Consider the following 15,428-nt stretch of genomic DNA (forward strand, 5'->3'; position numbering starts at 1 on the left):
TTATTGAAAAAGCAGTGCCCAGCCAACCAAAGCGCCAACCAAAATGACTGACACAAACCCCATTTTAGTGAGAATAGGTTGCCAATAGCCACCTTTTTTTTTTTTTTTTTTTTTTTTTTTTTTTTTTTTTTTTTTTTTGGTTTGGTTTTTTTGGATTTGGTTTTATTCGAGACAGGGTTTCTCTGTATAACCCTGGCTGGAACTCACTCTGTAGACCAGGCTGGCCTCAAACTCAAGAAATCTGCCTCCCTCTGCCTCCCAGAGTGCTGGGATTACAGGCGTGCGCCACCACCACCCGGCTTACCTTTTTCTTTTTCGTTCAGTTTCATTTAGCCTCTGTTTCATCTGCTGCACCTTCTGAGCCATCATAGCCTTTCTATCTATTCTTTCGAATGCGTTTCCGTAGAATGTTCTCACTGCTCTCTTCCACAGTATCTTGCACGTTAGAAGGAAGTCCTGTTAACTTTTCATCTTCTGAACCTATTCTCTTCTCATTGTATTTCTCAGTCATTGTTCTGTTTTGTGAATGATCACAAATAGGAGATAATCTTTTTTAGAAAGTTCTTTCCACCAGTTCTGTATATTTGAATCTCCTTTTGTGTACTTTGCTCCTTCTATTATGACCATGTAGGAGAATCTGAGCTGGTCTGGTGTCTGAATAAGTCCCATTCGATACTTTCTCATGTTCAGTAATAATTGTTCCACATTAACGTCCTCTCCTTTTTCCATCAGAACAAGGCAGGTGTCCACGAGGGAGAAGGTGCCAGAATGCCGGATGCCCGCACTGCAATGGATCACTGCAGGGCTGTGGTCGGAGCTCAAGGAACCAGATTCTCTAAACAAGAAATTTAGGAATGAAGCTGGTGACTCCGGAACTCCAAAATCTGGCCAGGTGGTAAAATGAAAGTGAGATATGGTTCTGGTTTCACCACTATTGATATTTTCTAACTGTAGTAGATGTACTGTATAACATGATTTTACATATTCAGATAAGAGCTTCACACTCAATACTGTTTCCTTAAACATCATCTCTCGGTCATCCGTTGGCCAGTACTGGGCACATTTAACCGATTCTTTTTCTACAGTTCAGTTTAGAATGGCAACTGCTTTGGTCTTTTGCTGCCACACCGTGAGCCGGAAGTGACAGCATGTGTTAGAAAGTGGGCCATGGGCTTACATCTCTGTATCTGTTTCGATTTCTGTTTTCTGGAAACTTGGCCACTCTATGAGGATAGTCATTGGGTTCATTTTGAATTTCCAAGTATAACGGCTGCCAGCGCCACTGAGTATCCAGTTCCTCAAACTCCTGCTGGATTGTAGCCGATGGTGGGGGCAGCGGTAGTGCGAGGGGAACCACCACAGCCAACAGCTCTGGACCTGCTCTATCCCCGGAGCGTGCTAGCACTGTGGCGCATGTGCGATCCGTGCCCCCCCCACCTCTCCCCGCCCCCCCCCCCGTCTTTCTCTTTAATTGTGTTGTGTGTCTGGTTTTAAGCTGAGGTCTTTGATCCATTTGGACCTGTGTTTTGTACAGGGTGATAAATATGGATGTATTTGCACTCTTCTCCATGCTGAAAATGCTTTCTTTTTTCCATTGTGTATTTCTGGATTCTTTATAAAAAAAAATCAGGTGTGTATAGGTATGTGGATCTTTGTTTGAGTCTTCAATTGAATACCATTGACAACGTCTTTTTTTTTTTAAATGCCGACAACATTCAGTTTTGATATATCTCTGTAGGACAGCATGAAATTAGTGATAGTGATACCTCTGGAAGTTCTTTTATTCTTCAGGATTGTTTTAGTTATCTTTAAATCATGTTTTTTGTTTTTCATATGAAATTGAATATTGTCCTTTTAAGGTTTGTAAAGAATTGTGTTGAAATTTTGTAGTGACAATTTTGGAATTTTGGATTTTTTTTTAAAAGAAATATTATAAGAATGTGGTTTTGTTTTAATACCAAGTGTAGAGATATAAGGCTACTTTGGACTGACCACAGCAGCTGATTATGATTTGTCTTGAACTCCGTCCAAGTCATAGTTTTGCCAGCTGAAGACAGTTTCTGTGATTGTATGACATTTGAAATTCTAGGAAACTTTCAGAAAGGATGTAAATCTTAGGGCCCCAAGAGGTAGGCCTGGTGATTATTGTTCACTTAGGGAGGTTGTTTGCAGCCTATTACTAGCTATGCTCAAAGAAGAAACACAAGGAAAAAAATTAGATTCAGGGATTTTCCTAATTCCCCTCTCCTTCTACTCGTCTTTCTCTCTTCTCTAGTTTTAGGAGTGAAACCCGAGGGGATAAAGCGTCAGCAAGGAAAAAAAATCCCCACAAAATAGCAAGATGAGCTACAAATGGTGCATAAAAGTAAGGATAAATAGGGACGTTTGGTTCCAAAAGCCATATAGCAAATGGCATGTGATGAAGAAATGGATTGCTTTTCAGGATGCCAGCAAAAAATTTATTGTGGCTGCAACCACTGGGATATCCCAGCTTTGAACCCAAGAGGATTTTTTGTTTAATTGTTTTTGTTTGTTTCTTTGTTTTTGTTTTTGTTTTTGTTTTTTTTTTGTTTTTTTTTTTGTTTTTTTTTGTTTTTTTTGTTTTTTTTTTTGCTTGCTTTTTGTTGGATTCCATAGCTGCCTGCAGCTATTACGAACTGGGTTGCTGGAACAGAAGCTGAGGGATGAATAGGGAAGGTGCGAAAAGAAATAAGGGCCAGGACAAAGTTTACTGGCCGGAAACTTTAATGGCGCCAGACCTTTTAACAGTTTGGGAAACCCTTCCCCCCAGACTCTGGGCTGAGTTCCGGTGGAAGTTGTCTAGCTTCTCTTGGAGGTCCTCGTCTTGACTGCTCTGGCAGCTGCGTAGGTCACCTGCTTAATTCAGGAGTTCCTAGACCTGGAGGAACCACGAACTTAACCTTCACTGAGCTTCTCCACCCTAGGATAAAAATTCCTGCTTTAACCTACTTCCCTATTATGTCCTAATGGCAGATTCCTGCCTGAAGCCAGGGATTATCCTTGACCAAAGTCAAACTCCGACCAAGTGCATGACTGCCCCATATGGCTCTGTACAGATTTTCTTCTTCCTACACTCTGTTTCAAAAAATGTTGGAAGAATGGCTGCACAGTTGAAAAATTGTAGATGGAAACGGAAGTGCTTAAGAAATGATAAGTTGCTGAAATGGGGAAAAAGGTGGTCACTCTGGTCTCTTTTCTGAAAGAGTTGCAGACTTGTCTGTGCAACTAAAAAGATTGCAGGTGGAGATGGAAGCACTTGTGAGACAAGGAACACTGGAAAGAGAGAACAAAAAGGCTCAGCCCTAGTGAGCAAGAGAATGGGAGATTCCTACAGAAGAAACGAGGAAATAGAATTGGACAGGAGGGATGTGGGTCCAGAGAAAAGCTGAAAAATTGAGAGGACGGTGTGATGAATTAGCAGTTTTGAGAGAAAGGCTCAAATTTAAACCAACTTTACCACCAGAGTTAGAGCAGGGGATGCCTGAGGTTATGCGATTATCATCAGCTTCTCCAGTAGTTAAAGAGGATATGTCTGCTATTGGTGTGGAACAAGCTTATTACAAAATAGGATGATGTCCTAGAGAAATGATAGATCTAAGGCTATTTAAAGAGCCTATGGTTTCATGCAAGATGCACTTGATTTATCTAAAACAAATTCTAAATAACTGGGCTACCCAAAATAGAATTATTCCCCAGTACTGGTAGGGATTGGTAAGTCATACTCGAAGCTGTTCCCCAACTGCAATGGATAACACAGTAGAGAAAAGGGGCCACAAATATTGAACAGCGAAGTAGACTGAGGGGGATGAATATAGGAAAAGACCAGTTGCTGGATGAACAGTGGTACTCTGATATACAAGGACAAATTAATTTGATGATTCTACTATAGAACAATATCACTTAATAATTTTAAGAGTTTGGGGCAAAGTTAAGGACCCCGGGGGAAAAGTTACCACATTTATACCTATTACACAGCATTATGGATAGCCCTTCTTTGATATTTTTATAAAGATTATTTTCAGCTGTGAACAAAGCCAAATCAGATCCTGATACAAAGCAGGTGTTAATAGAGGTATGGTGTGTGAAAAATCTAATACCAAATGTAAAGCATTTATTAAACCATTAAAGCATCCAGTACTGCCTATGGATGATTAGATAAAGGATAAACCGATATTGTTTCTATAATATACCATGCTAATACAATAGGTCAAGTTATAGTTAGAGGTCTCAGATCTCAAAATACCTGTTGCTTTAATTGTGGGAAATAAGGTAATTTGCAACAAAATTGCAAGTAAGACATCTCTACAAGCAATAGTTTTTCTAAATATAAACCACAAAGAAGGACTAGGTTTCCAGGGGTTTGCAGGTAATATGGCAGTGTTGCCATTGGACCAATAAGTATAGGTCCAAAAGAGATATTCAAGGCAATTTCTTATTGTCAGGAAATGTCCTTAGGGGCATGGCTCAAGGCCCCACAGCAAAAATAATAAGCCATTTCAGTGTAACAAGGAGACCAAAAAGCCTCCACTTAACATTGGAAATATAATTCAGGCTATCACAGGGAGCAGAGCTCTGAACTTGGCCACAGCTAAACATCTTATTGTATCCCCCAAAATTCAATGTTATGAAATAACTACTGGAGTTATGATCTTAGGAAGGAGTGGATTGACTTCCTCAAGGACTCATTGTATGTTCAGGAATTATAGGCAAAGATTTCAGAGGAGAAATTAAAAGTATAGCTTATGTAAAAAGAAAGATGCAATTTAATGCAGGTGATATGATTGCTCATCTGAAAACGTTTCTTTGAATCAAGGGTAAGTCCATTAATGTTGAAATGATAGAATGGTTTAGATGTACTAGAAAATGTGTGATCTCGCAATGTTATTAATGATCAGAGGCCAAAAGTAAAATTACAAGTACATGGCATTGAAATAGAAAATTTGGGAGATATGAGAGCTGATGTAACTATCATTTTGCAAAATGATTGAAATTCAGAATGGCCACTTCAGAAGGTTTATACATGGATTCTAGGAATTGAAAAGTTATCTTAGATAAACAAAGTCTGAGATTTGTTAAATGTATGCAACTGCATGGTCAAATAGGAAAGTTAATGCCTTATGTGGCTGATATATCCATAAATTTTATGGGGAAAGGATCTTCTATAGCAGTGGTTTACTTGAATTAACATTCCTGCCATTTCAGAGATAGTCCATGATGAAATAAAGGGTGAAATGGTACAGGATGTAGAGGGTGGTAGGGACTTGAGAGGAAAGGGTGTGGAGGGGAGATGATTAGGTATGAAAGGAGACAGGGATGATATGTAGATGGTCAGGAATTTGAACAGAAATATGTAATAATGGGAGATGGGGAAGTGGGGATAGCCACAAGCAAGTCCCAGATGCCAGGAAAGCAAGAGACTCCCAGGACCCAAAAGGATGAGGTTAGCTGAAATGCCCAACAAAGGGGAGGGATATGTAGAGACCATATCCAGAGGCTAGGCAAGGCTCCTGTTGGGGGAGGACCCACCCACTGATCTCCAAATTCTTAACCCAGAATTGCTCCTGTCTAAAGGAAATATGGGGACAAAGTGTAGAGCAGAGACTAAAGGAAAGGCCATCCAGAGACTGCCCCACCTGGGGATCCATCCCATCTACAGACTCCAAACCCAGACACTATTGTGGATGCTAAGAAGTGCTTGCTGACAGAAGTCTGTTATAGCTGTCTTCCGAAAGGCTCTACCAGAGCCTGAAAAATACAGAGGAGGATTGGTCTTAGCATAGGGCTCCAAATGGAGGAATTAGAGAAAGGAATGAAGGAACTGAAGGGGTTTGCAACCTCAAAGGAAGAACAACAATATCAACCAACCAGAACCCTCAGAGCTCCATGGGAATACGCCACCAACCAAAGAGTACACATGGAGGGTCCCAGAGCTCCAGTTACATATGTAGTGAAGGATGGCATTGTCTGGCATCAATAGGAGGAGAAGCCTTTGGTCCTGTAAAGGCTTGATTCCCCAAGGTTTGGGAATTGGGGAATGCCAGGGTGGTGAGGTGGGAGTCGGTGGAAAGAAGGGGGACCCTTCTCATAGAAACAGGGGAAGGGCTGAGGTGTGACAGAGATTCCAAAGGGGAAAGTGGGAAAGGGTATAACATATGAAATGTAAATGCATAAAATATTCAATAAAAAAGAACAAACAAAGAAAAAATAAAGGTGAAATGGTAAATTCTCTTGGTGAAGATAGTGATATATGTCATCAAAAGCAAACCCAGGCTGTGCCAATTATCCAAACACAGGACATAACTGACATTGAGTTTCCAAACTTATAAGGGAGAAGGGCACTGCTGAAATACCAATGTCTCTACTGTTAAAATGGTCTACCGACAAGCCTGTGTGGGTATATCTATCATCCATAACTAAGGAAAAATTACAAGCACCTGAGCAGGTAATAAAAGAGCAGCTGGAGACTCAACACATAGAAGAGTCTACCAGCCCATGGAATTCCCTGTATTTTTTATAAAAAGAAAGAAAGAAGAGAGGGAGAGGGGGGAGAGACAGAGAGATAGAGAGAGAGAGAGAGAGAGAGAGAGAGAGAGAAAGAGAGAGAGAGAGAGAGAGAGAGAGAGAGAGAGAGAGAGAGAGAGAGAGAGAGAGGGAGAAAGAAAGAAATCAGGAAAATGTAGAATGTCAAAAGATTTAAGAGCAGTGCACAGAGTAATCCAACAGTAGGTCAATTATAGCCTGGACTTTCTTTACCTTATTACCTAAGGCTTAGTCTGTGATAATAACTGATTGAAAGGATTGCCTTTTTTACTATCCACTTGCATGAACAAGATAGGGAAAGGTTTGCTTTCATAGTGCCTACTCATAATAGTGCTCAACTTGCAAAACAATACCAGTGTAATTTTCTGCCACAGGGAATGTTGACCAGCCCAACTTCGTGCCAATATTTTGTGCAAAAACCACTAGAAATAATTCACAGGCCATTTCCCCAATTCATTATTTATCATGGGTGATGTTTCTGCTGGCTGATTCTGACATATATACTTTAAGAAAATATTTAAGGACACACAAAGAATTAAACCATGCCAGGAGTTACATATTGCTCTTGAAAAATGACAGGGAGGAGGTTCTATTAACTATTTGGATTATAAAATAAGTCAACAAAATTCAGCTACAAAAGGTATGGATCAGAAGAGGTTAGTTGCAAACCCTTGGTGATTTTTAAAAATTAACGGGGGATATTAATTTGCTATGGTCCTTGTATCTCCTCCTGTGGGTATTTTGTTCCCCCTTCTAAGAAGGACCAAAGTATCCATACTTTTTTCTTCCTCCTTCTTGGGCATCATTTGATATGTGAAATGTGTCTTGGGTATTCAAAGCTTCTGGGCAAATATCCACTTATTAGTGAGTGCATACCATGTGTGTTCTTTTGTGATTGGGTTACCTCACTCAGGATGATATTTTTCAGTTACACCCACTTGCCTAAGAATTTCATGAATTCATTGTTTTTAATAGCTGAATAGTATTCCATTGTCTAAATATACCACATTTTCCATTTCCATTCCTCTGTTGAGGGGCATCTGGGTTCTTTCCAGCTTCTGCCTATTATAAATAAGGCTGCTATGAACATAATGGACCATGGATCTTTATTGCATGCTGGAGAATCCTCTGGGTATATGGCCAGGAGTGATATAGCAGGATCCTCTTGTAGTATTATGCCCAATTTTCTGAGGTACTGCGAAATTGATTTCCAGATTGGTTCATAATCTGAGGGAAAGACCATTCAGAGACTGCTCCACCAAGGGTTCCATCCCATATACAGTTACAAAAACCCAGACACTATTGTGGATGCCTACAATTTCTTGCTGACTAGAGCCAAATATAGCTGTCACCTGGGAGGCTCTGCTAGTGCATAACAAACGTAGAGGGATACACTTTCAGTCAGCCATTGAACTGAGCACAGGGTCCCCAATGGAGGAGCTACAGAAATGACCCAAGGAGCTGAAGGAGTTTGCAGTGCCATAGAAGGAACAACAATATGAGCTACCCAATACCCCCAGAGTTCCCAGGGACTAAACCATCAACCAAAAGTTCACATGGAAGGGCCTATGGGCTCCAGAAATATAGGCAGCAGAGGATGGCCTTGTTGGACATCAGAGGGAGAAGAGGTCCTTGGTCCTGGGAAGGCTTGATGCCACAGTGTAGGGGAATACCAGGACAGGGAAGCAGGAATGGGTTGATTCGTGAACAGGGGAGGGGAGATGGGTTAGGGATTTTTGGAGGGGAAACCAGGACAGGGGACAACATTTTAAATGTAAATAAAGAATATATCTAATAAAAAATAAAAAATTGCTGTGGTCCACCACTGGATTAACTACTCAAGAGTTAAGTAATTTGTTTCAAATATTACAGGGAAATTCAGACTTAGACAGTCGAAGACAGCTGTCAATAGCTTTTTCATCAATGTTTTACCCAGCTATCTCTCAAATAATTAATATTGGACCATTATATTTCTTTAACAAACTTTAAAGGTACAACATCTGAGCAGTATTTATTTTAATATTCTAAGATAATCAGGCTACTACCCACAAAATTTCACAAGATAGTTGCATTTTATGGTCTTTTCTACTCAAGCTGTTTTCTCGTGGTCTCTCCTGGCCTCTTTCCCCATGTCTAAGCCCCAATTTCCTTTCTCCATCACCCACTTTCCCAGCTGGCAGGAAGTTTAGCCCTTTTCTCTGCCCTGCTCAGTCAGTGATTGTTCATATTTCTTTATTGATACTTCAGGAAACAATTGGATAGCTGCTGTTTACACAAGATTGAGACATTAGAATCTCTGAATACAGATTGTAACCATAAATATAAGGGAGACAGAAATCAACATTTGAATCTTCACACAGTGTACACTAATATTATGCCTGCAATTAATAAAGGAATCAAATAAAGTCAACTTTAGTAGAAAAGAGAAGATGCATATGTGGATCACATAGGTCCCAAACTTAATTGAATTTTGGTTATTTTGCTTTCAATTCATTCTCCTATTGAGCTCATTATGTAAAGGAAATGGTATGATGGAATGGATTTTCTTAGCACACAAAGTAAAATATTAAAGATTTGCAATGAAATTAATTTTTGACATAATCATAAAATAAGGTAGTATATGACTATGTCATAGTACCTTATACTAATGCTGAGAGCATGTCGTTATGGATAATCAGTGAAGACTAGCAAAGAGTATTAAGCAACTATTTGGAGATATTAACAACAAATATCCTAAAAGCAAGCACCTTCAGTTTATGAGAAAAAAAAAAACTAATTGGATTCTCTCGTGTATTGTTAAAAAAAAAAAGAATCCTAATGTGCCTATGTTCTACACTGATGAAAATGAGCTGGGAATGGCAGGCTATAAGTCAGACAACCAAAGTAATTCAAAGCCCTCCTACTTCACTTCAAAAACCATAGCCATATGCAATTCTTATGGTATTATTAGATTTGCTTGAAACTCTTAATATAGTTACTTAATCTCAATATGCAGAAAGAGTTGTTTTGTGTGTAGAAATTGCTCAACTTTTTCCAGCTAATTCAGGAATGAACCTTGTTATTTATACAGCTACAACAGGCAATAAGAAATAGAAACTATCCATTATATATCACCCATATTCGGCTTACCAGGTCAATTAGCACATAGAAATGTGACCAATTATTAATAGGAAATGTTTTAGAAATCCTAAAAATTCATTAGAAATATGATGTTAACAGTAAAGGCTTTTTGCTTGTTTGGTTGGTTGGTTTTTGGTTTTTCGAGACAGTGTTTCTCTGTGTAGCCCTGGCTGTCCTGGAACTCAAAATGTAGACCAGGCTGACCTCAAACTCAGAAATCTGCCTACCTCTGCCTCCTAATGCTTGGGTTAAAGGTATGAGCCACCATTGCCTGCCAACAATAAAAGTTTAAAGAAAAAATTTCTATCACATGGTAACAATTCAAGGAAAATATAAGAAACTGTCATACTTTGTCTTTATGGAACAAAGCTTCATTAACCACTAGAATTAACCCTAGGTGTACTAGCAGTAAGGAAATCTGATAGATGGATATGTTTAATTTTGCAGAATTTGGAAAATTAAAGTTTGTACAGCATTCAATTGATATGTATTCAGAGTTTCAATGGGCAACTGCTTTGAGTTCTGAATAGCCAGATTCTGTAAGTACACACTTACTGGAAGTAATGGCTCTTATTGGGATTGTCTTCTGGGAATCAGCACACAAACCACTCAGACATAGATCTCAGTCAACTGGGAATGGTTTGTTAAATATCACACCCCAAGACTGATAGATCTGAGACAGGATTCAGGTGTGGGAGCTGAACTGTGGCTCTGAGTTAAGATCTACAGGGCTTTTAAGACTAGATCTACAAACATGTGTCCCAAGTTACTCCACCAATCAAGATTTAGGGATTGGGAGATTTCCTTAGGAATACGTCTTTGTTGTACACTTATCCTGCTTCCATTTGTTGAGGGATTCAACTGTGGCAGGGGACTTACCTGTTCTAACATTCATGTCTTAACTTGCCACCCTGGATGTCAATTGCCCAAGTATGTGTCTCTCTACTCAGTATGATGTTGGTTCCCAGGGAGGTCTTGGAAACATAAACTTTACTTGACCACTAATGAAAATGAAAGTCTTAATCCAAATATTTTTTACATTGATGCATATGTCTCTCTTATGTTGAGATTCATCCATACGGCAGCTTAGAAAAGCAAATGCCAGAAAAGCACATACACTGTTGGGTGGTTGGTTCAGTTCTAAGCTTATTGTGGGTAATTATGCAAAGCAATGTCACTGATTACTATTGTTACTGGTTTCCAAGGACAGAAGACTTAAGGGGCTATGTAATCAGGCACAAGAAAGTTTCCTAGTAACAACATAAATAACACATGAGAAAGTTTCTTTATAATGTTACCAACCATCCAAAATGGCACACTAGCCAAATAACAATTACTAGGTCTTAACATTTTACCTAGGCCTAAACATTCCATTAATACCTTAATATTTTACTAGGCCTTAACAGGGATATGTGTACAAATAGGGACTGACAATTCCCCTTTATATGTCTCAAGTAAGAAGAAGAAATTCTTTGTATATTAAAATATAAAGCATATTGTAGGTACCACACAATCATAAGGACAAACAGTTGTAGGAAGTTCTAATCTTACCTTAAAAGAATTTATTGTAAAATAAAAAGGAAGAATAAAGACTCCCCCAGTGATGAACTAAATTATACTCTATTAGCTTTAAATTGTTGTTAATGAGAAAGGAACAGCAGCTTAGAGACACTGTGTTATAAAAAAAAGGAATTAAATCATTGAACATACTATAAAGATGTTTTAACATCAGAATGGAATCCAGTTGCCGGGCAGTGGTGGCACATGCCTTTAATCCCAGCACTTGGGAGGCAGAGGCAGGCACAGTTCTGAATTCAAGGCCAGCCTGGTCTGCAGAGTGAGTTCCAGGACAGCCAGGGCTATACAGAGAAACCCTGTCTCAAACAAACAAACAAACAAACAAAAACCAGAATGGAATCCAGTTAAGGTTTTGTATTACAATGCAGATTTGTTTATATATACACAGGAAATAAAAAGCTGTAGATACCATCAAAAGTGATAAAGAATAGAATTGAGCAGGAGAGCTCTTTTGAAAACCTTGGCTACTGAGCTGAAACGCACTTATCTCATTATAAATGCCTCTGTTCCTAATTTCCAACTATACATGGCACAATTAATGGCTTAAAAGAGAAGTGGGGAAATGTAGTGACAATTGTAGAATTTTGTTTTTTTTTATAAAACACAAATTGTTATAAGAATGTGTTTTCTATTTTAATCCCAGGTGTAGGGATATAAGGCAGCTTTGGACTGACTGCAGCAGCTGACTATAGTTTGGCTTGTGCTCCAGCCAAGCCATAGTTTTGCCAACTGTACACAGTTTCTATGATTGTGTGATATTTGAAATTCTGAGAAAATTTAAAAAAGATTATAAATACTAAGGCCCCAAGAAGTGGGGCTCAGAGATTATTGGTCATTTAGAGAGGTTGGTTGCATTCTGTTACTGTCCGTGGTCAAAGAAGAAACAAAAGGAAAGAAATTAGACCAGGTATTTTCCTAATTTGTGTTTTTCATATTCTTGTTTCTTTCTACTCTAGTGTTAAGGGGTGATACCAGGGGTATGAAGGGTGGGAAAAAGAAGAACCCACGAAATAGCATAATCAGCTACAGAATTTGATGGGATTGTGTTGAATTTCTAGATTGCTTTTTGCAAGAGGGTCATTTTTACTGTTAATTCTATTGATCTATGCACATATGAGATCTTTTCATTTTCTGTTATCTTCAATTGCTTTCATCAAAGACTTCACATTTTATCATACAAGTCTTTCACTTGGGAGGTTAGAGCTACCTCAAGATATTTTATATTGTTTATAGCTATTATGTAGAGTGTCCGTTTCCCAGATTTCTTTCTCTGTTCTTTTGTTATTTGTATATATAGAAGGGATACTGAATTTTTTGAGTTAACCTTGTAACCAACCACATTGCTGAAGATATTTATCAGCTAGAATAGAATTTTTTGGAGTTACTTATAAACTGCAAATGCAATATTTTGACTTCTTTTCCAATTCAGATCCACTTGTTCTCTGATGCAAGATATTTCCTATCCATTCACACTGAGGCAGTGAGAGACCAGTGATTGGTGGGGAGAGAGGAGGAGCTAAGAGAAGGAGAAGCAGAGAGAAAGGGAGCCTGGGAGCTGCACAAAGGAGAGGAGGAGGAGACATACACAGATCCAGATGGCATCAGATGTGTTTCTAGTGTGCTAAGAGGGTAGTAATACTGGGATAAAAATTAATAATTGTAAATTGCCATTATGTAATTGGGAGGTTCATATACATAAATATATTTAGTTAACTATTCAAGTTTAAGTGTCATGCTTTGCCAGATACTTGGAAGGAGTAGGTGCTGGGCAGGAGAGAGAGACCCACTGGGACTTGGAGCAGAGGCCTGACAAGGCAGTACTACATTTTAATCAATTCCCACTGCAGTTCTCTGTTTTCTTATTGTTATAGTTAAAACTTAAAGTACTACATTGAATAATTATGGAGAGAGTAGACAGCCTTGTCTTGTTCTTGATTTTAGTGTAATTGCTTTGAATTTCTATTTATTTTGATGTTGGCATTCAGCTTGCTGTATATTGCCTTTATTGTATTTATGTATGTGTATTGAATCACTAATTCCTCCAAGACTTCTATCATGAAGGTGTGTTGGATTTATTTTTCTTTTTCTATTTAATATTTTTAATTTCTATATTCTTTGTTTACATTCCAAATGATTTCCCCTTTCCCAGATCCCCTCCTCCCCATATGTCCCATAAACCTTCTCTCCATCCATTCTCCAATTTCTCCCTCCTTTTTCTCTGTCCTTATATTCCCTTCCAATGCTAGATCAATCCTTTCCAGGATCAGGACCCTCTCCATATTTCTTCATGGGAGTCATTTGTTATGCAATTTGTGCCTTGGGTATTCAGGGCTTCTGGGCTAATTAATATCCACTTATCAGAGATTGCATTCCATGTGTATTCTTTTGTGATAGGGTTACCTCACTTAGGATGATATTTTTCCAGATCAAACCATTTGCCTAAAAATTTTGTGAATTAATTGTTTCTAATTGCTGAGTAGTATTCCATTGTGTAAATATACCACATTTTCTGTATCCATTCCTCCTTTGAGGGGCATCTGGGTTCTTTCCAGCTTCTGGCTATTATAAATAAGGCTGCTATGAACATAATGGAGCATGTGTCTTTATTGCATACCAGGGAATCCTTTGCGTATATGTCCAGGAGAGGTATAGCAGGGTCCTCCGGAAGTGTCATGTCCAGTTTTCTGAGGAACCACCAGACTGATTTCCAAAGTGGTGGTACCATCTTACAGCCCCACCAGCAGTGGAGGAGTGTTCCTCTTTCTCCACATCCTCACCAACACCTGCTGTCTCCTGAGTTTTTGACCTTAGCCATTCTGACTGGTGTGAGTGAAATCTCAGGGTTGTTTTGATTTGCATTTCCCTAATGACTAATGATGTTGAGCACTTCTTTTTTTTTAATTTTTTTTATTCGATATAATTTATTTACATTTCAAATGATTTCCCCTTTTCTAGCCCCCCACTCCCTCTCGGCCATCTGAATTTCTTCAGGTGAAAATTCTTTGTTTAGATCTGTACCCCATTTTTAATAGGGTTATTTGGTTCCCTGGGGTCTAACTTCTTGAGTTCTTTGTATATATTGAATATTAGCCCTCTATAAGATGTAGGGTTGGTGAATATCCTTTCCCAATTTGATGGCTGCCATTTTGTCCTTTTAACAGTGTCCTTTGCCTTACAGAAACTTTGTAATTTTATGAGGTCCCATTTGTCAATTCTTGCTCTAAGAGCATAAGCTATTAGAATTCTGTTCAGGAACTTTTCCCCCGTGCCCATGGCCTCAAGGGTCTTCCCCAGTTTCTTTTCTATTAGTTTCAGTGTGTCTGGTTTTACATGGACGTCCTTGATCCACTTGGAGTGAAGTTTAGTACATGGTGATAAGAATGGATCAATTCGCATTCTTCTGCATGGTGACCTCCAATTGAACCAGCACCATTTGTTGAAAAGGCTATCTTTTTTCCACTGGATGTTTTCGGCTGCTTTGTCGAAGATCAAGTGACCATAGGTGTGTGGATTCATTTCTGGATCTTCAGTTCTATTCCATTGGTCCACTTGTCTGTCACTGTGCCAATACCATGCAGTTTTTAACACTATTGCTCTGTAGTATTGCTTGAAGTCAGGGATACTGATTCCCCCAGAATTTCTTTTGTTGAGAATAGTTTTAGCTATCCTGGGTTTTTTGTTATTCCAGATGAATTTGAGAATTGCTTTTTCTAACTCTGTGAAGAACTGAGTTGGGATTTTGATGGGGATTGCCTTGAAACTGTAGATCGCTTTTGGCAAGATGGCCATTTTAACTATATTAATCCTGCCAATCCATGAGCATGGCAGATTTTTCCATTTTCTGAGGTCTTCTTCGATTTCCTTCTTCAGAGACCTGAAGTTCTTGTCATTTAGATCTTTCACTTGTTTGGTTAGAGTCACACCAAGATACTTTATATTGTTTGTGGCTATTGTGAAGGGTGTCATTTCCCTAACTTCTTTCTCAGCCTGCTTATGCTTTGAGTATAGGAAGGCAAATGATTTGCTTGAGTTGATTTTATAACAAGCTAGTTTGCTGAAGTTGTTTCTCAGCTGTAGGAGTTCTCTGGTGGAGTTTTTCGGGTCACTTAAGTAGACTATCATATCATCTGCACATAGTGATAATTTGACTTCTTCCTTTCCAATTTGTA

General features: G+C 38.8%; 1 pseudogene; it reads right to left on the reverse strand.

Annotated features, from left to right (window-relative positions):
- LOC127667913 (tyrosine-protein phosphatase non-receptor type 2-like) lies at positions 1 to 7,583 on the reverse strand (annotated as a pseudogene).
- Positions 7,584 to 15,428: the final 7,845 nt, after the last annotated feature.

This window comes from Apodemus sylvaticus, chromosome 17 (assembly GCF_947179515.1).
Source record: "Apodemus sylvaticus chromosome 17, mApoSyl1.1, whole genome shotgun sequence".
Lineage (NCBI taxonomy): Eukaryota > Metazoa > Chordata > Mammalia > Rodentia > Muridae > Apodemus > Apodemus sylvaticus.